The sequence below is a fragment of the Oncorhynchus clarkii genome, chromosome 3 (genome assembly GCF_045791955.1).
Source record: "Oncorhynchus clarkii lewisi isolate Uvic-CL-2024 chromosome 3, UVic_Ocla_1.0, whole genome shotgun sequence".
NCBI lineage: Eukaryota > Metazoa > Chordata > Actinopteri > Salmoniformes > Salmonidae > Oncorhynchus > Oncorhynchus clarkii.
The window spans coordinates 90,740,083-90,764,647 of NC_092149.1; positions in this window are offsets into that span (position 1 = coordinate 90,740,083).

Sequence of the window (24,565 nt, forward strand, 5' to 3'; positions counted from 1 at the left end):
AGCGCAAACAACTACTCCCTCTCCACACACCCATCCTGGCCTTCAAACGGAACAAAAATCTCAAGGACTCCCTGGTCAGCAGCCACCTCACATTATAAACCAGAGGGACGAAATACTACCCCCGGGAACCTCCAGGCCCTATACCACCACCACGACTGGACCATTACTGAGGCCTTCAGTACAACGGAGGAACGACTGGACAGACACTGCACCTGCACCTTACACACCCCACATCCCATACAACAGATAGGGAGGGGGTCATTAAGACCACAAAAAACAGATCTTCAAATAGCACCATAGAGTTACCATGCCCATGGACTCTCAAGAAATACTTTCCTTTTTATTTAAAAAAAAAAAAAAAAAAAAAAAAGAATATATATAACTATATATTTATATATAAGTATATATTTTTTTCCCCCGCTTTCTTGAACTCAGGGTTACCATGACCATGGACCCTTTGATGCAAAGAAACTATAAAATAGAAATCTAAATATCTTTATGTTATTTACCAAGAACCCTCACCATCTCACCATCCTTCCAACTCTACCTCACTGAAGATACCCACCAGCACCCCCAACGGACGAGAACCTTTTTTCTCCAACTACTCTGGGGGCACGGCTTTGTCGACTCCCCCGCAGCGAGCAGACCTTAAGCAAACTAGGCCCGACCATACACCAAGCAAGAAGACCGGAGGAAATGGTAGCGACCGGACTCCTTCGGGACCCCTCTGGGGCCTGTTGGCAGACCTATCGGCTCAACCCTCCCAAGCCCCCTTACACACGGGAGACTCACGTAACGCGCTGGACCACTATCTACCCCAGATTAGATCTGGATTGGCAGTAGGTTCAGTAGCGCGTGTTTGGTCCTAGCGGGTTGGGATACCCAAAAGAGGGGCTTTTGGGTTATGCGCTGCGGCTGGAGGATCGCGTCTGCCGAATAACCCCTGGGGTGCCCAGATAATGTCTGGCGAGGTATCGGACCCCACAGAGGAAATTCCTACTGGGGACCCCCTACCCCGCCGCACTTAGCCTGGACAACCGAACCATTTTTTTACCTGGACTACGTACCAGTTCACTGTCTAGGGATGATATACCTCTGGAAACGTTACGATCCTGGAAGGGAGTAATTCCACTGGTCACTATTACCCAAAAACACTGAATTACCTACAACTGAGATGGTGTGGATGGAAGCACCCAATTAACTTCTACTACTGCCGGACGTTTCATACGTAAGCCAGAGAAGGTTTGCCGGCTTCTAAACCCTCCATACACCGACCGTAACACAGGACGTGACTCCAGGGGCGGATGCATGACAACCGTATAGAGGGCTCGCCTTCTGGGTGTCTGTCTGCTCAAACCACTGGCGGTTATAGACTGACCACTTGACAGGGACACATGGCAACCGACTGAGGTCCGGACCTGCACAAGGTACGCAACTCGATGGTTTTGCCTGATCCTACGCCGAGTATACCCATACAGACCAGCTGGATTCGACTAGACATGGGTTGATTTGGAATTAGGATCCTGGAAGGGAATAACTCCCAATCATACACATGATTGAAAACATCCAGGACCAAAGACTGACGAACACTGAAGTGAATACATAGACAACATGGAGCTAAAAAAGAAGGATCCGAAAGAGAGTAAAACTCCTAGGTTGCACTATGCTTTCCACTTCCGTCGACACAGCGGACCCAGACATCATGACCATACCACTCGACATGGACACATGGCAACCAACCGAGAACCGGACCTGCATAAGGTACGCAACTCAAGGGCTTTGCCTGATCCTAAGTTGAGTTGACAGACCTACCTAAACTTAACCTCTTCTATACCTTACCCTAACCCTAACCCTAACCTTAACCATCCCAAAACCCATACCTAAACTTAACCCTAACCTTAACCCTTCTTTAAAAAACAAAAAAAAAACAAACATATCTTACCCTAACCCCAAACCCTAACCTTAACCATTCTAAAACCTTACCTAACCCTAACCCTACAGACAGACAGTCCTTTAACCCAACCAACGGGTTAATCTACAAGTGGGCTACCATGGGGCCTACGACTTTGGCCGGCCGCGCCCGTACCCTCCGACCCGCGCGTATATGATGTGGAGTGCAACCCCTCCCTTCCCCCCTCCGGTTTCCACGTGTCAGAGATGGAAGTGGATCAACCGACTCAAAACTAGAAACCAAACACTTGGCGAGTCACCGCTGCGTTGCCGGATGTAGGGTATGGACGCAGCAAGCCAAGGAAATTTTATCCCTTACACTGACTGGGATCCTCCCTAATCCGGCCTTTTACAAAGGTTTTTTTTCCTCCACCCTTGTACCCTCTGGATTGGTTTGATGGTGAATAGGTTCAAAATTATCATTAGATTATATACCAACTAAAATAACCCTACTCTACTCCTGACCCCTGGATGCACACCACCTTTTTTTACAACCCAAAAGCATTTTTTATTGATGAACACTACACCCCCCGCCCCTTTTTTTCTCAACAAGAAGAATTCCCCCCCCCCCCCCCCCCCTTCAACAAAAGAAGACCCCTACTCAAAGATTCTACCTTTTCCTACTAAAGAGGATTTCTCTCAAAGACCCCCCCCCCCCCTTTTTTTTCAACAAGAAGAATTCCCCCCCCCCCCCCCCCCCCTTCAACAAAAGAAGACCCCTACTCAAAGATTCTACCTTTTTCTACCAAAGAGGATTTTTCTCAAAGACCCCCCCCCCCCCCCCCTTCTTTTTCAACAAGAAGAATCCCCCCCCCCCCCCCCCCCCCCCTTCAACAAAAGAAGACTCCTACTCAAAGATTTTACCTTTTTTCTACTAAAGAGGATTTTTTTACCCATCCTGACGACCGTATTTCCAACTTAGGAGCAAAATGATACAAATTACAATATAGGCCCACCACACTCACACCCCTGCACCATACACCCACATACCAAAAACCCAGGATAATACCAACATCCTACACCAGACCCTCCCCCAGGTAAGTATTCCCCCCTCCCCCCAGGTAAGTCTCTCCCCTACTGGAGTGGTCCCATCATCTTCGGAGGACAAACATCACTGGAAACAGCCAAAAAAGTTTTTCTGGACCCGTACCTCCCATTCCCCAAGTGGACGTTAACTGGACAACACGGCCAAATCTACTATATACCCAGGATCCCAAATGGACGAAAACGCGATGGAAGCTATACTCCGCTAAAAAGCACCAACTAAAGAGGACAAGTTTAGCAACACTTCCCAGCTGGCCAAACTGAAACTACCCCCCAGAAATACTACCTACCACTACCCCTCAACAAAGAAACAAGGTTATAAGTTCCCCACACACCTGGAAATGACCAGAGTTCACGAACTTCACTTCAACTCTACATCGCTCCTTCTGCACTCTAACGCAAACTCCAAAAAGACGGAAAAAGATGTCCACCACTTTTGAAAGCCTACAGACAGACCTATGAGTCACCTAGAAACTCCACTATAGTCTCATCCGAATCCCACAGATGTCCACCCTACCCTCAACTCCTCCTGAAACTACAGAACCTCTTCTTGGGTTCCTTCTAGGCCCAAACCCTCAACAAGAGCAGACCGCTCCCGAAGCTAACACACAAGTCAATGGAGACACAGAGGTCAAACACTACTTTCTCAGAGGAGGATCTAATATACTTCTACTCATCACAGAAACTCCACGTTTTGCTCATCCTGACCCTTAAGACTTCTAGTCTTACCTAAAATCAACCTCACACCTCTGGGACCCCCACGTCCTATACAGCACCCCAAAAGCAAAGTTCCATCCTTCGCATTGGTTTCTATGACAAAGGCTCCCCTACACCTTACAGACGAACAGACGCCTCACTCAAACAAAGGGAAGATCTCATTGGACCAAACTCCAACAGGCCTTCACGTGCACACCGCATGCACACCTTGTGCCATCTCATGATTGGACCCCTGGCCTAAACCACACCCCCAGTTTTTCACATAAATAGAGGAGCACCCCTCAGTCTCAGCATCATTAGGGTCCACGGATCCCCAAAGAGCCTTCTACTGGATACAAGACTCAAGCTGGAAACCTGCAGAAGACCTCCTCTCCTCCTCTCCTCCACTGACCTACTGGATACAGACCCCAGCCCGGACTCTACCAAGACGAACCTCTCCCCCACAGATCTACTGGATAAAGACCCAAGCCTGCACTCTACCCAGACCACCTCTCCCCTCAAGGATCTACCGGACCCCAACTCTATACCAACCCCTAAAGGGACACCTCACTGGGACCCAGACACCCGCTGATTTTCTACACTCCCCACAAGCATCTCACCTGAACGACCGGAATCCTACGACTCGCCCCCCCCCCCCCCCCAAAAAGATACCTCATCAGGACCCAAACACCAGCTGATACTCCCACAGACCTTCATAGACCTTCCAGACCACCGAGACTCTACCACTCACATACACCTACACACACCCTATTTTTTCCGGTCCATAATACGGCTTTTTTACCGCATTACGACCCAGTGCTCCTTTTTGCACTTTTTTTCCTCTCTGCCACCTGATGAAGCCAAGCAAGGCAGAAACGCGTCGTGGCTGGGTTTCCCCTAGATCTGTTGTGTAGCTGTAAAGAGGACAGGTCCCACACAGACTTCGGGGGTAACTCTTTTTGGCTACTCAATTTCCTTTGTACTTTTCTCTTTCCTTACTTTTAGTTTTCACATAGGTACACACCACACATGGCTGATCTACGGGACAACGCAGACTCTGGGGACTGCGAGGACTATTCAGACCCCCCACTCTACATCCAGACTAACCCCACAATCTCGACGGGTCTTAATGATCTATACGGACTCTCGGAACAATTCCGCAAGATACGCACCAAGGGACCGGACGAAAACAGCTCCGACCGGCAGCCTGGGCTCATTATGGAAACGCCACATAATGAACATTTCTCCAAAGCTTCTACACAGCGGGGGAAACATCCCACACCAATGGACCTTCTCTCCCACCAGACAGCACCCCTCCACGGCCTCCATAGGACCAAACCACTGGAGGACTACACCCCTACACCATTACATCAGGGGCACAAAGACACATCTCCTGATGCCATCCCCACCAGACCACCCCACTCTACATCCTACCTCATACCACCCCACTCCAGGACCTCCAGAAGATCCACCTCAGACCTTCCACCCAGAACCCCACCCCCCCTTCTGGAACTCCTACTCCCCCCTCCTACGGAACACCACCACCCCACAGCACCCCCAAGACTAACTAGCTGGCACTCTACGTCCCGGACCCAACCAGCAGACCAAAAGGGGCTCATCTACCCCACCCCAACCCACACCTTCAACCACACGGCTCCACAGGACCGGACCTCCTACAAGCAGCACTACTCCTAAGGGGACAGGTAGCCCAGCAGATGAGAAAACCCCTAGGGACACCACCCCTAACCACCAGGTTAACCTGGTCTCACCAACCAGCAACAAAGCGGAGGAACACCACACCACTGGGGCCCCACCTATCCCCCCCAACGCCAACTCTACAGCACGGTCACTCTCCAAGCTGATTAGAGCCAGACACCACATGGAGATGATCAGCTTTTACCTCTCGGACAACCAGCTACCTCCGGGCTACCTCCACCAGACCAGAACGCTTACGGCTACCTTCACACCATCAGGAGCATCTGACACCACCCTAGCGGCTCTCGCTACAGCATCTTCACTTTGGATCCAAACCAGCCACCAGATCCTAGAACAGCACTACAGGGAGGAACTATCCCACAAATACACCATACTCTACAACACTCCATCCTGCCCTGACTGGCAGGAAGCCTGGTATTTAGGGGTCACATGGGCCCAGAAACTCCTCAGCGAACCACTCCGGGACTACTTGTTACAGGACATCAGGGACTCACTCCCCAAATTCTACGGGAATTGGCCTACGAGAGACTACAGCCCATTCCAACTACCACTCACCCACTGCCAACCTCACAGTGAGGACAAGGGGGATACCACCCTACAGAGGGCACACACCAGCAGACCCTCTCCTTCTCCACGGACCCACGGACACCCCACATCGGGACGATACCCTCTGAAGGAAGATTCCACTTCCCCTCTCCCGGAATCATCTAACACCACCACTCCAGAGACAAATATTTCCCCTATCCAACAGAGAACTACAAGGACACCTCCCACAACAAGCCACTCACCTCTACCATACCAGGGTACCCAGAGACCTATCCATTCCCTTCCGGTTAAAACAAAACCTGCTGAACCACCCCGAAATCCTAGCCCAAACAGGACTACAAGGGACCAGGCACAGGCAGCGAGTGCCCAGGTGGCTTCTGATCCTTCCGTGCCATCCCACACCCAAACCAGGGAGGAACGGCATGCAAAGCCACAGGAACGGAAGATTACCAAGCCACGAAAACGCCTGGCCAACGAATCACTACTCGGGGACCAGCACAATCCTCCACCCTAATCAAAGGGCATCAAAAAAATCATCAACGATTGGGCAGCTACGGACCACAACCTCCCCACCTTACTAAACACTACACCAGGAGACACCCACGCCCGGGACCAAACAAAGGAAACCACCGGATCCTACCCATCATTACAACCTACAACTCACCCAGCCTCCGAGTGACTACTATCATCCAGCAAAGACTCCAGCGCAAACAACTACTCCCTCTCCACACACCCATCCTGGCCTTCAAACGGAACAAAAATCTCAAGGACTCCCTGGTCAGCAGCCACCTCACATTATAAACCAGAGGGACGAAATACTACCCCCGGGAACCTCCAGGCCCTATACCACCACCACGACTGGACCATTACTGAGGCCTTCAGTACAACGGAGGAACGACTGGACAGACACTGCACCTGCACCTTACACACCCCACATCCCATACAACAGATAGGGAGGGGGTCATTAAGACCACAAAAAACAGATCTTCAAATAGCACCATAGAGTTACCATGCCCATGGACTCTCAAGAAATACTTTCCTTTTTATTTAAAAAAAAAAAAAAAAAAAAAAAAAAAAGAATATATATAACTATATATTTATATATAAGTATATATTTTTTTCCCCCGCTTTCTTGAACTCAGGGTTACCATGACCATGGACCCTTTGATGCAAAGAAACTATAAAATAGAAATCTAAATATCTTTATGTTATTTACCAAGAACCCTCACCATCTCACCATCCTTCCAACTCTACCTCACTGAAGATACCCACCAGCACCCCCAACGGACGAGAACCTTTTTTCTCCAACTACTCTGGGGGCACGGCTTTGTCGACTCCCCCGCAGCGAGCAGACCTTAAGCAAACTAGGCCCGACCATACACCAAGCAAGAAGACCGGAGGAAATGGTAGCGACCGGACTCCTTCGGGACCCCTCTGGGGCCTGTTGGCAGACCTATCGGCTCAACCCTCCCAAGCCCCCTTACACACGGGAGACTCACGTAACGCGCTGGACCACTATCTACCCCAGATTAGATCTGGATTGGCAGTAGGTTCAGTAGCGCGTGTTTGGTCCTAGCGGGTTGGGATACCCAAAAGAGGGGCTTTTGGGTTATGCGCTGCGGCTGGAGGATCGCGTCTGCCGAATAACCCCTGGGGTGCCCAGATAATGTCTGGCGAGGTATCGGACCCCACAGAGGAAATTCCTACTGGGGACCCCCTACCCCGCCGCACTTAGCCTGGACAACCGAACCATTTTTTTACCTGGACTACGTACCAGTTCACTGTCTAGGGATGATATACCTCTGGAAACGTTACGATCCTGGAAGGGAGTAATTCCACTGGTCACTATTACCCAAAAACACTGAATTACCTACAACTGAGATGGTGTGGATGGAAGCACCCAATTAACTTCTACTACTGCCGGACGTTTCATACGTAAGCCAGAGAAGGTTTGCCGGCTTCTAAACCCTCCATACACCGACCGTAACACAGGACGTGACTCCAGGGGCGGATGCATGACAACCGTATAGAGGGCTCGCCTTCTGGGTGTCTGTCTGCTCAAACCACTGGCGGTTATAGACTGACCACTTGACAGGGACACATGGCAACCGACTGAGGTCCGGACCTGCACAAGGTACGCAACTCGATGGTTTTGCCTGATCCTACGCCGAGTATACCCATACAGACCAGCTGGATTCGACTAGACATGGGTTGATTTGGAATTAGGATCCTGGAAGGGAATAACTCCCAATCATACACATGATTGAAAACATCCAGGACCAAAGACTGACGAACACTGAAGTGAATACATAGACAACATGGAGCTAAAAAAGAAGGATCCGAAAGAGAGTAAAACTCCTAGGTTGCACTATGCTTTCCACTTCCGTCGACACAGCGGACCCAGACATCATGACCATACCACTCGACATGGACACATGGCAACCAACCGAGAACCGGACCTGCATAAGGTACGCAACTCAAGGGCTTTGCCTGATCCTAAGTTGAGTTGACAGACCTACCTAAACTTAACCTCTTCTATACCTTACCCTAACCCTAACCCTAACCTTAACCATCCCAAAACCCATACCTAAACTTAACCCTAACCTTAACCCTTCTTTAAAAAACAAAAAAAAAACAAACATATCTTACCCTAACCCCAAACCCTAACCTTAACCATTCTAAAACCTTACCTAACCCTAACCCTACAGACAGACAGTCCTTTAACCCAACCAACGGGTTAATCTACAAGTGGGCTACCATGGGGCCTACGACTTTGGCCGGCCGCGCCCGTACCCTCCGACCCGCGCGTATATGATGTGGAGTGCAACCCCTCCCTTCCCCCCTCCGGTTTCCACGTGTCAGAGATGGAAGTGGATCAACCGACTCAAAACTAGAAACCAAACACTTGGCGAGTCACCGCTGCGTTGCCGGATGTAGGGTATGGACGCAGCAAGCCAAGGAAATTTTATCCCTTACACTGACTGGGATCCTCCCTAATCCGGCCTTTTACAAAGGTTTTTTTTCCTCCACCCTTGTACCCTCTGGATTGGTTTGATGGTGAATAGGTTCAAAATTATCATTAGATTATATACCAACTAAAATAACCCTACTCTACTCCTGACCCCTGGATGCACACCACCTTTTTTTACAACCCAAAAGCATTTTTTATTGATGAACACTACACCCCCCGCCCCTTTTTTTCTCAACAAGAAGAATTCCCCCCCCAACCCCCCCCCCCCCCCCCCCCCCCCCCTTCAACAAAAGAAGACCCCTACTCAAAGATTCTACCTTTTTCTACCAAAGAGGATTTTTCTCAAAGATTTCCCCCCCCCCCCCCCCCCCCCCCCCCCCCCTTCTTTTTCAACAAGAAGAATTCCCCCCCCCCCCCCCCCCCCCTTCAACAAAAGAAGACTCCTACTCAAAGATTTTACCTTTTTTCTACTAAAGAGGATTTTTTTACCCATCCTGACGACCGTATTTCCAACTTAGGAGCAAAATGATACAAATTACAATATAGGCCCACCACACTCACACCCCTGCACCATACACCCACATACCAAAAACCCAGGATAATACCAACATCCTACACCAGACCCTCCCCCAGGTAAGTATTCCCCCCTCCCCCCAGGTAAGTCTCTCCCCTACTGGAGTGGTCCCATCATCTTCGGAGGACAAACATCACTGGAAACAGCCAAAAAAGTTTTTCTGGACCCGTACCTCCCATTCCCCAAGTGGACGTTAACTGGACAACACGGCCAAATCTACTATATACCCAGGATCCCAAATGGACGAAAACGCGATGGAAGCTATACTCCGCTAAAAAGCACCAACTAAAGAGGACAAGTTTAGCAACACTTCCCAGCTGGCCAAACTGAAACTACCCCCCAGAAATACTACCTACCACTACCCCTCAACAAAGAAACAAGGTTATAAGTTCCCCACACACCTGGAAATGACCAGAGTTCACGAACTTCACTTCAACTCTACATCGCTCCTTCTGCACTCTAACGCAAACTCCAAAAAGACGGAAAAAGATGTCCACCACTTTTGAAAGCCTACAGACAGACCTATGAGTCACCTAGAAACTCCACTATAGTCTCATCCGAATCCCACAGATGTCCACCCTACCCTCAACTCCTCCTGAAACTACAGAACCTCTTCTTGGGTTCCTTCTAGGCCCAAACCCTCAACAAGAGCAGACCGCTCCCGAAGCTAACACACAAGTCAATGGAGACACAGAGGTCAAACACTACTTTCTCAGAGGAGGATCTAATATACTTCTACTCATCACAGAAACTCCACGTTTTGCTCATCCTGACCCTTAAGACTTCTAGTCTTACCTAAAATCAACCTCACACCTCTGGGACCCCCACGTCCTATACAGCACCCCAAAAGCAAAGTTCCATCCTTCGCATTGGTTTCTATGACAAAGGCTCCCCTACACCTTACAGACGAACAGACGCCTCACTCAAACAAAGGGAAGATCTCATTGGACCAAACTCCAACAGGCCTTCACGTGCACACCTTGTGCCATCTCATGATTGGACCCCTGGCCTAAACCACACCCCCAGTTTTTCACATAAAAAGAGGAGCACCCCTCAGTCTCAGCATCATTAGGGTCCACGGATCCCCAAAGAGCCTTCTACTGGATACAAGACTCAAGCTGGAAACCTGCAGAAGACCTCCTCTCCTCCTCTCCTCCACTGACCTACTGGATACAGACCCCAGCCCGGACTCTACCAAGACGAACCTCTCCCCCACAGATCTACTGGATAAAGACCCAAGCCTGCACTCTACCCAGACCACCTCTCCCCTCAAGGATCTACCGGACCCCAACTATATACCAACCCCTAAAGGGACACCTCACTGGGACCCAGACACCAGCTGATATTCTACACTCCCCACAAGCATCTCACCTGAACGACCGGACTCCTACGACTCGCCCCCCCCCCCCCCCAAAAAGATACCTCATCAGGACCCAAACACCAGCTGATACTCCCACAGACCTTCATAGACCTTCCAGACCACCGAGACTCTACCACTCACATACACCTACACACACCCTATTTTTTCCGGTCCATAATACGGCTTTTTTACCGCATTACGACCCAGTGCTCCTTTTTGCACTTTTTTTCCTCTCTGCCACCTGATGAAGCCAAGCAAGGCAGAAACGCGTCGTGGCTGGGTTTCCCCTAGATCTGTTGTGTAGCTGTAAAGAGGACAGGTCCCACACAGACTTCGGGGGTAACTCTTTTTGGCTACTCAATTTCCTTTGTACTTTTCTCTTTCCTTACTTTTAGTTTTCACATAGGTACACACCACACATGGCTGATCTACGGGACAACGCAGACTCTGGGGACTGCGAGGACTATTCAGACCCCCCACTCTACATCCAGACTAACCCCACAATCTCGACGGGTCTTAATGATCTATACGGACTCTCGGAACAATTCCGCAAGATACGCACCAAGGGACCGGACGAAAACAGCTCCGACCGGCAGCCTGGGCTCATTATGGAAACGCCACATAATGAACATTTCTCCAAAGCTTCTACACAGCGGGGGAAACATCCCACACCAATGGACCTTCTCTCCCACCAGACAGCACCCCTCCACGGCCTCCATAGGACCAAACCACTGGAGGACTACACCCCTACACCATTACATCAGGGGCACAAAGACACATCTCCTGATGCCATCCCCACCAGACCACCCCACTCTACATCCTACCTCATACCACCCCACTCCAGGACCTCCAGAAGATCCACCTCAGACCTTCCACCCAGAACCCCACCCCCCCTTCTGGAACTCCTACTCCCCCCTCCTACGGAACACCACCACCCCACAGCACCCCCAAGACTAACTAGCTGGCACTCTACGTCCCGGACCCAACCAGCAGACCAAAAGGGGCTCATCTACCCCACCCCAACCCACACCTTCAACCACACGGCTCCACAGGACCGGACCTCCTACAAGCAGCACTACTCCTAAGGGGACAGGTAGCCCAGCAGATGAGAAAACCCCTAGGGACACCACCCCTAACCACCAGGTTAACCTGGTCTCACCAACCAGCAACAAAGCGGAGGAACACCACACCACTGGGGCCCCACCTATCCCCCCCAACGCCAACTCTACAGCACGGTCACTCTCCAAGCTGATTAGAGCCAGACACCACATGGAGATGATCAGCTTTTACCTCTCAGACAACCAGCTACCTCCGGGCTACCTCCACCAGACCAGAACGCTTACGGCTACCTTCACACCATCAGGAGCATCTGACACCACCCTAGCGGCTCTCGCTACAGCATCTTCACTTTGGATCCAAACCAGCCACCAGATCCTAGAACAGCACTACAGGGAGGAACTATCCCACAAATACACCATACTCTACAACACTCCATCCTGCCCTGACTGGCAGGAAGCCTGGTATTTAGGGGTCACATGGGCCCAGAAACTCCTCAGCGAACCACTCCGGGACTACTTGTTACAGGACATCAGGGACTCACTCCCCAAATTCTACGGGAATTGGCCTACGAGAGACTACAGCCCATTCCAACTACCACTCACCCACTGCCAACCTCACAGTGAGGACGAGGGGGATACCACCCTACAGAGGGCACACACCAGCAGACCCTCTCCTTCTCCACGGACCCACGGACACCCCACATCGGGACGATACCCTCTGAAGGAAGATTCCACTTCCCCTCTCCCGGAATCATCTAACACCACCACTCCAGAGACAAATATTTCCCCTATCCAACAGAGAACTACAAGGACACCTCCCACAACAAGCCACTCACCTCTACCATACCAGGGTACCCAGAGACCTATCCATTCCCTTCCGGTTAAAACAAAACCTGCTGAACCACCCCGAAATCCTAGCCCAAACAGGACTACAAGGGACCAGGCACAGGCAGCGAGTGCCCAGGTGGCTTCTGATCCTTCCGTGCCATCCCACACCCAAACCAGGGAGGAACGGCATGCAAAGCCACAGGAACGGAAGATTACCAAGCCACGAAAACGCCTGGCCAACGAATCACTACTCGGGGACCAGCACAATCCTCCACCCTAATCAAAGGGCATCAAAAAAATCATCAACGATTGGGCAGCTACGGACCACAACCTCCCCACCTTACTAAACACTACACCAGGAGACACCCACGCCCGGGACCAAACAAAGGAAACCACCGGATCCTACCCATCATTACAACCTACAACTCACCCAGCCTCCGAGTGACTACTATCATCCAGCAAAGACTCCAGCGCAAACAACTACTCCCTCTCCACACACCCATCCTGGCCTTCAAACGGAACAAAAATCTCAAGGACTCCCTGGTCAGCAGCCACCTCACATTATAAACCAGAGGGACGAAATACTACCCCCGGGAACCTCCAGGCCCTATACCACCACCACGACTGGACCATTACTGAGGCCTTCAGTACAATGGAGGAACGACTGGACAGACACTGCACCTGCACCTTACACACCCCACATCCCATACAACAGATAGGGAGGGGGTCATTAAGACCACAAAAAACAGATCTTCAAATAGCACCATAGAGTTACCATGCCCATGGACTCTCAAGAAATACTTTCCTTTTTATTTAAAAAAAAAAAAAAAAAAAAAAAAGAATATATATAACTATATATTTATATATAAGTATATATTTTTTTCCCCCGCTTTCTTGAACTCAGGGTTACCATGACCATGGACCCTTTGATGCAAAGAAACTATAAAATAGAAATCTAAATATCTTTATGTTATTTACCAAGAACCCTCACCATCTCACCATCCTTCCAACTCTACCTCACTGAAGATACCCACCAGCACCCCCAACGGACGAGAACCTTTTTTCTCCAACTACTCTGGGGGCACGGCTTTGTCGACTCCCCCGCAGCGAGCAGACCTTAAGCAAACTAGGCCCGACCATACACCAAGCAAGAAGACCGGAGGAAATGGTAGCGACCGGACTCCTTCGGGACCCCTCTGGGGCCTGTTGGCAGACCTATCGGCTCAACCCTCCCAAGCCCCCTTACACACGGGAGACTCACGTAACGCGCTGGACCACTATCTACCCCAGATTAGATCTGGATTGGCAGTAGGTTCAGTAGCGCGTGTTTGGTCCTAGCGGGTTGGGATACCCAAAAGAGGGGCTTTTGGGTTATGCGCTGCGGCTGGAGGATCGCGTCTGCCGAATAACCCCTGGGGTGCCCAGATAATGTCTGGCGAGGTATCGGACCCCACAGAGGAAATTCCTACTGGGGACCCCCTACCCCGCCGCACTTAGCCTGGACAACCGAACCATTTTTTTACCTGGACTACGTACCAGTTCACTGTCTAGGGATGATATACCTCTGGAAACGTTACGATCCTGGAAGGGAGTAATTCCACTGGTCACTATTACCCAAAAACACTGAATTACCTACAACTGAGATGGTGTGGATGGAAGCACCCAATTAACTTCTACTACTGCCGGACGTTTCATACGTAAGCCAGAGAAGGTTTGCCGGCTTCTAAACCCTCCATACACCGACCGTAACACAGGACGTGACTCCAGGGGCGGATGCATGACAACCGTATAGAGGGCTCGCCTTCTGGGTGTCTGTCTGCTCAAACCACTGGCGGTTATAGACTGACCACTTGACAGGGACACATGGCAACCGACTGAGGTCCGGACCTGCACAAGGTACGCAACTCGATGGTTTTGCCTGATCCTACGCCGAGTATACCCATACAGACCAGCTGGATTCGACTAGACATGGGTTGATTTGGAATTAGGATCCTGGAAGGGAATAACTCCCAATCATACACATGATTGAAAACATCCAGGACCAAAGACTGACGAACACTGAAGTGAATACATAGACAACATGGAGCTAAAAAAGAAGGATCCGAAAGAGAGTAAAACTCCTAGGTTGCACTATGCTTTCCACTTCCGTCGACACAGCGGACCCAGACATCATGACCATACCACTCGACATGGACACATGGCAACCAACCGAGAACCGGACCTGCATAAGGTACGCAACTCAAGGGCTTTGCCTGATCCTAAGTTGAGTTGACAGACCTACCTAAACTTAACCTCTTCTATACCTTACCCTAACCCTAACCCTAACCTTAACCATCCCAAAACCCATACCTAAACTTAACCCTAACCTTAACCCTTCTTTAAAAAAAAAAAAAAAAAAAAAACATATCTTACCCTAACCCCAAACCCTAACCTTAACCATTCTAAAACCTTACCTAACCCTAACCCTACAGACAGACAGTCCTTTAACCCAACCAACGGGTTAATCTACAAGTGGGCTACCATGGGGCCTACGACTTTGGCCGGCCGCGCCCGTACCCTCCGACCCGCGCGTATATGATGTGGAGTGCAACCCCTCCCTTCCCCCCTCCGGTTTCCACGTGTCAGAGATGGAAGTGGATCAACCGACTCAAAACTAGAAACCTAACCCTAACCCTAACCCTAACCCCTAAACCCTAACCCCAACCCCAACCCTAAACCCTAACCCCCAACCCCAACCCTAACCCCAACCCCAAACCCTAACCCTAACCCTAACCCCTAACCCCAACCCCAACCCCAACCCTAACCCTACCCCTACCCCTAACCCCTAACCCTAACCCCTAACCCTAACCCTAACCCCTAACCCCTAACCCTAACCCCTAACCCTAACCCCTAACCCCAACCCCAACCCTAAACCCTAACCCTAACCCTAACCCTAACCCCTAACCCCTAACCCTAACCCCTAACCCTAACCCTAACCCCTAACCCTAACCCTAACCCTAACCCCTAACCCCTAACCCTAACCCCTAACCCTAACCCCTAACCCTAACCCTAACCCTAACCCTAACCCTAAATTACCCGGGATCATCTCAAATCAGGCCTTTTCTAGGGGTGTTGATTTTACGCCCAGTATACTCCATTGGGAAATGGTTTGATGGTGAACAGGTTAAAAATAATCATTAGATTTAATACAACCTAAAATAACTCTACCAAATCTCTGAAGGACATCACTCCTGAAACCTCCACCAACACACACCTTTTCTCCTGAGATACAACTAGAACGATGAAGAACTCCAGAACCACCTACCCCAAGCCTTCTCCACCCTCAAAACCAAGATTTTTTCATCAAAAGACCAAGAACTCTACAACCAGCCCCTGACCTTCAGATATACATCACCTCCTCTATTTTTTTCAGCTAAGAGGCAACATCCACCCTTCTTTTTCACCAAAGAACAAAACATCATCACCCTGACACAGTGGAAACAGACTCCCACAGAAACCCTGACGACCGTATTTCCAACTTAGGAGCAAAAAGAAATAAAATTATAAAATAGGTCCACCCCACTCACACCTCTGCACCATATACAAACAAACCAAAAAACCCAGGTAAGACCCCCACCCATAGGGGACCCACCCTCACTACAAGCCTCAACCAGGAATGCCTGTCAACTGTACATACATGGGACAACCAAAAAGGAACAACCTAAAACCATCCATCATTATTGCCCTCTAACACCACAATAAGACCAAAAAAAACACGGCTACTACTTCTCCCTGCACATCGCATCTTACTACATATGAGTAAACGTGACTCTACAAAAATCGGAGGAAAAAATAACTCAACCACATTCAAAGACCTATAACCATACCTATGGATCACCCAGAACCCCAACTAAAAATTCTACAGGAACCCACAGATGTCCACTCTACCCTCTACCTTTCCTGGACCCACAGAACCTCACCTTCGGGTATTTCCAACCCCAAACCCCCTACCAGAGCAGACCGCTCCCAACGCTAACACACAAGTCAATGGTGACACAAAGGTCAAACACACACTTTTTACAGGAGGATCTATCATACTTCTTCAAATCACAGGAACTCTACGTATGGCTCCTCTTGACCCCTAGGACTTCTAGTTTTACTTAAAATTCACCTGGTACCTCTCGGACACCACAACCCACCCCAAAAGCAAAGTGTCTACTTTTCCTATACAATTCCCCATAGGAATCAACGACGGAGGCCTTCCCATCACATAACAGACTATTAGACGCCTCTCCCCAAAAACCAAGCGATCTCATTGGACAAGCCACGGTCGTTTCACATTAGAGGCGATAAGGTGATAAGTTGGACAGATCGAGTGAAAAAAATCAATTTTCCCACACATCTCTCCTTCACACTATCATGCATTAGTTTTGCTTCCCCACCCGCCATTTTTTTAAAGACCCGACGGGGCTCATTGTCTTCTTGAATTATGCAGAAACGGGCAGCGTGGGGGACATGTAATTGATTATGTTGGAAATTGTGCTTAACAATGGTATTGACATTACGATGTACAAAAGTGAGTGAGTTTACGTTAGTCCAACGGACACAAAGAGTGGTTCCGATCCTGGGTAAACTTGCTATTAAGCTACAAAAGCACACTTTTAAATACAACAAAACAAATGGAATAGAGAAGCTTCAGAACTGAGGGTTGAACACATCCTCATTCGCGTCTCCATCACAACACCACTTTTGCGCAGCTGAGGCTGACTATTTAATTAGTCATTAAAGGGGAAGCGCCCTACAGGAAGGAGAAGCACTATTTAACTGGGAATTAAAAGGCAAGCACCCTATTGGAAGGAGAAGTGCTGAGACGGTTCAGATAAATTCAGGGCCGTCACAATACATCTAGTAGATGGATCCACCAGTCCAGATAACAACAATAGCTTCAGCCACTGGATGGATCCAGAAGTCCAGAAAGCAACACTAACTACAGCCATTAGACGGATCCACCAGTCCAGATAACAAAACTAACTACATCCATGGCTCTAGAAGGATCCACCAGTCCAGAAAACAACACAAACTACATCCACGGCTCCAGATGGCATCCAGTCCAGATAACAACACTAACTGTAGCCACTAGATGGATCCACCAGTCCATATAACAACACTATCTACAGTCATGGCCACCAGATGGATCCACCAGTCCAGGTAACAACACTAACTACAGCCCTGGTCACTAGATGGATCAACCAGCCCAGACAAAAACACTAACTACATCGACTAGATGGATCCACCAGTCCATATAACAACACTAACTATATCCATGGCCAGCAGATGGATCCACCAGTCCAGATAACAACAGTAACTGTAGCCACTATATAGATCCACCAGTCCAGATTACAACAGTAATTTCAACCATGTCCACTAGATGGATCAACCAGCCCAGACAACAACACTAACTACATCGACTAGATGGATCCACCAGTCCATATAACAACACTAACTACAGCCATGTCCACTAGACGGATCCGCCAGTCTAGATAACAACACTAATTACAGCCATTAGATGGATCCGCCAGTCTAGATAACAACAGTAGCTACAGCCACTGGATGGATCAACCAGTCCAGATAACAACAGTAGCTACAGCCACTGGATGGATCCACCAGTCCAGATAACAAAACCAACTACAGCCATGGCCACTAGATGGCTCTACAAGTCCAGATAACAACATTAGCTACAGCCACTAGATGGATCCACCAGTCTTTAGACTAGTTGAGTATCTGTAGCATCAGAATGCTGAGAAAGAGGACAAGGACATTAGAGTTTCTACTTTGAGAAACAGATGCCTCACAAGTCCTCAACTTGCAGCTTCATTAAATATTACCCGCAACACACTGGTCTCAACGTCAACAGTGAAGAGGGATGGGATGCAGAGTTCCTCTGTCCAGTGTCTGTGTTATTTTGCCCATCTTAATCTTTTCTTTTTATTGGCCAGTCTGAGATATAGCATTTTCTTTGCAACTCTGCCTAGAAGGACAGCTTCTCGGAGACACCGCTTCACTGTTGACGTTGAGACTGGTGTTTTGCGGGTGTTATTTAATGAAGTTGCCAGTTGAGGACTTGTGAGGTGTCTGTTTCTCAAACTAGACACTCTAATGTACTTGTCGTCTTGCTCAGTTGTGCACCGGGGCCTCCCACTCCTCTTTCTATTCTGGTTAGAGCCAGTTTGTGTTGTTCTGTGCTGATGCTCCAGATACTCAACTAGTCTAAAGAAGGCCAATTGTATTGCTTCTTTCATCACGTCAGCAGTTTTCAGCTGTGCTAACATAATTGAAAAAGGGTTTTCCAATGATCGATTAACCTTTTAATATGATAAACTTGGATTAGCTATCATAGTGTGCCATTGGAACATGGCACATTAGGAGTGATGGTTGCTGATAATGGGCTTCTGTACGCCTATGTCGATATTCCCATACAAAATCTGCTGTTTCCAGCTACGATAGTCATTTACAACATTAACAATGTCTTTACTGTATTTCTGATCAATTTTATGTTATTTTAATGGATGAAAAATGTGCTTTATTTTAAAAAACAAGGACTTTTCTAAGTGACCCCAAACTTTTGAACGGTAGTGTAGAGGTCACGCCCTGATCTGTTTCACCTGTCCTTGTGCTCGTCTCCACCACCTCCAGGTATTATCCCAGGTGTATTTATCACTGTTTCCTGTCTCTCTGTGCCATTTCATCTTGTTTTGCCAAGTCAACCAGCGTTTTTCCTAGTTCCTGTTTTTCCCAGTCTCTGTTTTTTTCCTAGCCCTCCATGTTTTAACCTTTGCCTGTCCTGACGCCAAACCCGCCTGTTCTGACCTCGAGACTGCCTATCCCCTTGTACTGTTTGGACTCTGAACTGGTTTATGAACTCTCGCCTGTCCCCGACCTGCCTTTTGCCTACCCCTTTTGTTATAATAAATATTGGAGCTCAACCATCTACCTCCTGCATCTGCATTTGGGTCTCCCCTTGTGCCCTTATAATAGAAGGATCACCGTGCTTTTACATGATGGTCTTCATGGCGGGGGGGGGGGGGGGGGGGGGGGATTTAACCTTTATTAAACTAGGCAATTCAGTTGAGAAGAAAAACGTATTTACAATGACCCCGGCCAAACCCTAACCCGGACAACGCTGGGCCAATTGTGCGCCGCCCTCTGGCCAATCACGGCCGGTTGTCATACAGCCTGGAATCAAACCAGGGTCTGTAATGACGCCTCTAGCACTGAGATGCAGTACCTTAGACCGCTGCGCCACTTGGGAGCCAATTTGACTTAATGTGGATCGCTTTTATTAGAATGTCTACAGTGAAACAATTAGCAAATCATACTGTGAGACATACCGGATCTTAAGCGCTGATCCCAACTCCAGCTGATGTAGATTGACTTACTGCCTCCCAACTCCAGCTGATGTAAATTCACTTACTGCCTCCCAACTCCAGCTGATGTAAATTCACTTACTGCCTCCCAACTATAGCTGATGTAGATTAATTTACTGCCTCCCAACTCAACCCTTCAGTGGAGGACCATGTATTTTCTCATTAGCTCTAATAATCCAGTAATTGAAATTCATTATAATTCTTGTCTTGGCCTTGTCCCCTGTGACGTCATTGGGCTAGCAGCACCTGCTAACGTCCATTACCCAGGGTCCTCACTTGTCGCAGATTATCAGGAAGTGACAGAGCATTTGTCATGGAGATAACATACCTCAAGGAGGCATGGTAATGCTCTTCAGATACAACTTATAAAGGATAATAATATCTAACCCTAACTCAAAATAAAGCTAGAGAGAGTACTTTCTAGAAATACTGCCATATATCACTGAACTCACCAAATCTGGAAGTTGACATGTTCTTGAGCGATATCCAGGTATGTGGTGTTATCTGATGAAAAAAAACATTTGTTGTGAACATATGTGCAATTATTATGCATGTTGAATTTCTCACCCTTCAGTTTCGATAAAGGAGAATAGGCAAATAGGCAATAAAGTTATTTATGCCTGTCCACCTGGTCAAAAAATCTATTTTGCAAATGCTTTTGAAAGATTGATAACTAAAAGATATTCAAGATTAAAGAACATTAACCATTCTTTGTGTATTCTAGTAAGATAGTAAGACATTTATGTGCTGCTAGTGTCTGTGTTTTTATGGTCTCCACTCTAGTTCCCTTCAGCAAATCTGGGCGTATGGTCACCAGAGATGGGTTGAGCTGACAAATTAGTTAAAGACTCCATTACATAGACAATAATGTGTTTTACTAGCGATAGTTTAGGAGTAGAACAATCCCTCATTGTCTCAAAATCATCCTTGCATCTGGGAAACTAAACCAGGGTGGGGTTAAGACAACAACCCTGTGCAGATAACGACCAGATGAACCCAGAGTGGCTTATGATGCCCCAATCTGCTTGGGATGGGTGGAACCAATCATGACTAAGCATTTTTAGTGTCAGCTATATATAGTACTCTGCATTTGTGTAGAGGTTAGGTTACTCGGTCCAACACTCAAGGGTGTGGGGTCGACCAGCCTCATTATTGCAGTAATTAATCGATATCGATACCTAACCCTTTCTAACCCTAACCCCTAACCCCCTAGCCCTAACCCTAACCCAACCCTAACCCTAACCCCTAACCCTAAACCCTAACCCCTAACCCTCTAACCCTAACCCTCTAACCCTAACCCCTAACCCCTAACCCTAACCTACCTAAACCTAACCTTAACCATTCTGAAAAACTATACCTAACCCTAAACCTAACCCTAACCTTAACCACTCTAAAAAACCCTTACCTAAACCTAACCTTAACCTCTCCAAAAAAAACTATTCCTTACCCTAACCTTAAACCTAACCTTAACCACTCTAAAAACTATACCTAAACCTAAAACCTACTGACAGACAGTCTTTTAACCCAACCAACGGGTTAATCTACAAGTGGGCAACCATGGGGCCTACTACTTTGGCCGGCCGCGCCCGGACCCCTCCGGAACGCGCGTATATGATGTGGAGTGCACACCAATCCCTTCCCCCCCTTCGGCTTCCACGTGTCAGAGATGGAAGTGGATCAACCGACTCAAAACTAGACAAACAAACACTAGACAGTCACCGTTGCATTGCCTGCCGGGGGATCTGGACGCAGCAAGCCAAGGAAATTTTTATCCCTTTAAATTACCCGGGATCATCTCAAATCAGGCCTTTTCTAGGGGTGTTGATTTTACGCCCAGTATACTCCATTGGGAAATGGTTTGACGGTGAACAGGTTAAAAATAATCATTAGATTTAATACAACCTAAAATAACTCTACCAAATCTCTGAAGGACATCACTCCTGAAACCTCCACCAACACACACCTTTTCTCCTGAGATACAACTAGAACGATGAAGAACTCCAGAACCACCTACCCCAAGCCTTCTCCACCCTCAAAACCAAGATTTTTTCATCAAAAGACCAAGAACTCTACAACCAGCCCCTGACCTTCAGATATACATCACCTCCTCTATTTTTTTCAGCTAAGAGGCAACATCCACCCTTCTTTTTCACCAAAGAACAAAACATCATCACCCTGACACAGTGGAAACAGACTCCCACAGAAACCCTGACGACCGTATTTCCAACTTAGGAGCAAAAAGAAATAAAATTATAAAATAGGTCCACCCCACTCACACCTCTGCACCATATACAAACAAACCAAAAAACCCAGGTAAGACCCCCACCCATAGGGGACCCACCCTCACTACAAGCCTCAACCAGGAATGCCTGTCAACTGTACATACATGGGACAACCAAAAAGGAACAACCTAAAACCATCCATCTGGATCGAAAACCTCTCTCACACGAGTAAACATCAATATTCAACACCGGACCCCCCCCCCCCCCCCCAGGGTAAAGTATCCCTCACAGGACAGGTTGCATCAACTCCGGAGGACACACATCACTGGAAACAGCATTAAAAGTTTTCTTAGATCCGTACATCCCATAATCCAAGTGGACTTGAACATGGCAAAACGGCCAAATCTACCGCATATCTGGGAACCCAAGTGGACAGGAACGCGATCAAAGCTACAAACTCCGCTAATAAGCGCCAACTAACAAAGATATAAACAGCACCATTCTCGATCCGAGGAAAAGGAACACCCCCCTAGTAACCCTACCTGCAACTATCCCTCAATAAAGAAACAAGGTTCAAGCCCTCTAACACCACAATAAGACCAAAAAAACACGGCTACTACTTCTCCCTGCACATCGCATCTTACTACATATGAGTAAACGTGACTCTACAAAAATCGGAGGAAAAAATAACTCAACCACATTCAAAGACCTATAACCATACCTATGGATCACCCAGAACCCCAACTAAAAATTCTACAGGAACCCACAGATGTCCACTCTACCCTCTACCTTTCCTGGACCCACAGAACCTCACCTTCGGGTATTTCCAACCCCAAACCCCCTACCAAAGCAGACCGCTCCCAACGCTAACACACAAGTCAATGGTGACACAAAGGTCAAACACACACTTTTTACAGGAGGATCTATCATACTTCTTCAAATCACAGGAACTCTACGTATGGCTCCTCTTGACCCCTAGGACTTCTAGTTTTACTTAAAATTCACCTGGTACCTCTCGGACACCACAACCCACCCCAAAAGCAAAGTGTCTACTTTTCCTATACAATTCCCCATAGGAATCAACGACGGAGGCCTTCCCATCACATAACAGACTATTAGACGCCTCTCCCCAAAAACCAAGCGATCTCATTGGACAAGCCACGGTCGTTTCACATTAGAGGCGATAAGGTGATAAGTTGGACAGATCGAGTGAAAAAAATCAATTTTCCCACACATCTCTCCTTCACACTATCATGCATTAGTTTTGCTTCCCCACCCGCCATTTTTTTAAAGACCCGACGGGGCTCATTGTCTTCTTGAATTATGCAGAAACGGGCAGCGTGGGGGACATGTAATTGATTATGTTGGAAATTGTGCTTAACAATGGTATTGACATTACGATGTACAAAAGTGAGTGAGTTTACGTTAGTCCAACGGACACAAAGAGTGGTTCCGATCCTGGGTAAACTTGCTATTAAGCTACAAAAGCACACTTTTAAATACAACAAAACAAATGGAATAGAGAAGCTTCAGAACTGAGGGTTGAACACATCCTCATTCGCGTCTCCATCACAACACCACTTTTGCGCAGCTGAGGCTGACTATTTAATTAGTCATTAAAGGGGAAGCGCCCTACAGGAAGGAGAAGCACTATTTAACTGGGAATTAAAAGGCAAGCACCCTATTGGAAGGAGAAGTGCTGAGACGGTTCAGATAAATTCAGGGCCGTCACAATACATCTAGTAGATGGATCCACCAGTCCAGATAACAACAATAGCTTCAGCCACTGGATGGATCCAGAAGTCCAGAAAGCAACACTAACTACAGCCATTAGACGGATCCACCAGTCCAGATAACAAAACTAACTACATCCATGGCTCTAGAAGGATCCACCAGTCCAGAAAACAACACAAACTACATCCACGGCTCCAGATGGCATCCAGTCCAGATAACAACACTAACTGTAGCCACTAGATGGATCCACCAGTCCATATAACAACACTATCTACAGTCATGGCCACCAGATGGATCCACCAGTCCAGGTAACAACACTAACTACAGCCCTGGTCACTAGATGGATCAACCAGCCCAGACAAAAACACTAACTACATCGACTAGATGGATCCACCAGTCCATATAACAACACTAACTATATCCATGGCCAGCAGATGGATCCACCAGTCCAGATAACAACAGT